This window comes from Danio rerio, chromosome 4 (assembly GCF_052040795.2).
Source record: "Danio rerio strain M-AB ecotype USA chromosome 4, GRCz13ab, whole genome shotgun sequence".
Classification (NCBI taxonomy): Eukaryota; Metazoa; Chordata; class Actinopteri; order Cypriniformes; family Danionidae; genus Danio; species Danio rerio.
The window spans coordinates 70,027,386-70,028,902 of record NC_141024.2 but is presented as its reverse complement, the minus strand read 5'-3'; the positions used below and the strand labels follow the sequence as shown (position 1 = coordinate 70,028,902).

At 39.9% G+C, this 1,517-nt stretch overlaps 1 protein-coding gene across 1 annotated transcript in view; it reads right to left on the bottom strand.

Annotated features, from left to right (window-relative positions):
• The window catches only part of zgc:152938, a 422,541-nt gene that overhangs the window by 281,917 nt on the left and 139,107 nt on the right, over positions 1-1,517 (bottom strand). The window lies entirely within an intron of this gene.

The following is a 1,517-nucleotide window of genomic DNA, read 5'->3' as shown; positions in this document are numbered from 1 at the left end:
TATACTTGTTTATTTTCCTATTATTTCTCATTTGTCAGTGATTTTTCCTTTAGTAAAGTTCTGAATTGTAGATTATCCATGCATAATAATAATATCCATGTATAATATCCATGTGGGGTGTCATGGTGGCGCATTTTGGTAGCACAATCGCCTCACAGTAAGACGATCGCTGGTTTGAGCCTCGGCTAAGTCAGTTGGCTTTTCTGTGTGGAGTTTACATGTTTTCCCTGTGTTCCCGTGGGTTTACTCAAAGACATGTGCTATAGGTGAATTGGGTAAGCTGAATTGAACGTAGTGTGTGTGAATGTGTGTGTATGGATGTTTCTCAGTGTTGGGTTGCAGCTGGAAGGGCATCCGCTGGGTAAAACATATGCTGGATAAGTTGGCAGTACATTCGGCTGTGGCGACCCCAGGTTAATAAAGCCGGTCCTGAGAATGAATATTTGCAAACAAGAAAAACAATTTGGCGGGTAAACAGCCTAACGGTATTGATGTCGCCATGGAGATGGAGTTCCACATGCAGGTGTATTTGTTGAGTATAGTCCGCAGGGAGGGGTCAAAACAGGAGCAAACAGTACATAAAGAGTAATCCAAAGAGAGTCAGCCAATAATAAACAGGCAGAGGTCATGGCAGGCAGAAAACAATCATAATCCAGAAACTGTAAACTGTTTCAGCTGTGTGACGTAAAGCATGATGGGACGTGTAGTCTGGGTGAATTGCTGGTGAAGTGCTCATCTAGTGAGTCTGGTGGCTACTTCCGCTAATGACTCATAACCTAAATCTAAATTTTACATAAAATGTATGTGTATGCTTCACCATAGCAGTATAGATTGGTAAATCAATCAATTTGATTGAAATAGATCTAGAAGTAATGCAACAGCGTTCTAGTTATTAACTTGCTAATTGTTTTTAATAAGGACTCAGTGGTCAGGAGATCCATTTGCAGTCTTTATTAAACGACTGCAAATGGAAAAAGACAAAACATCGATGTCAAAGGGCAATCCAAAATAAAAGTATAACACCAGGGAGGGGTCAGGGCAGGCAGCAAACATTCATAGTTGAGAAACAAAGCAAAGGTCAGAATAAACAGGAAGTAGAAAATCGTGCCGATCTTTCTTGGATCTTTTACTAAAGCGATTTAAAGCATCTGTTACTTCAGAAGCGTTTCGAAATCTGGCGAATCTGCGTTTGACTGACAGGTTCGGAAAAAATATGTCAGTTACCTGGGTCAATCGCTTCTAGTGAACTGTATGTCATTAGAAAATTGGCACGTTTAAGGTCTGTTTTCTTTAAAAGTCAGCTATCTCCACTGGATGAATGATGTCCGATATAAAGTGCGTCTCAGATTGTACAAAAAGCACTGCATTAAATTACATTTTTCACCGTTATGTCTTTAAAATATGAGCATTTATTTTACCCCAGTATTTTCAATCGAGCTTCTGCGCTAGCCTGCTAATTCTGAGCGTATGGCTTTTCATCACGTTTTTCGCTTGAGCAACTACTAAATGCCAAAGTG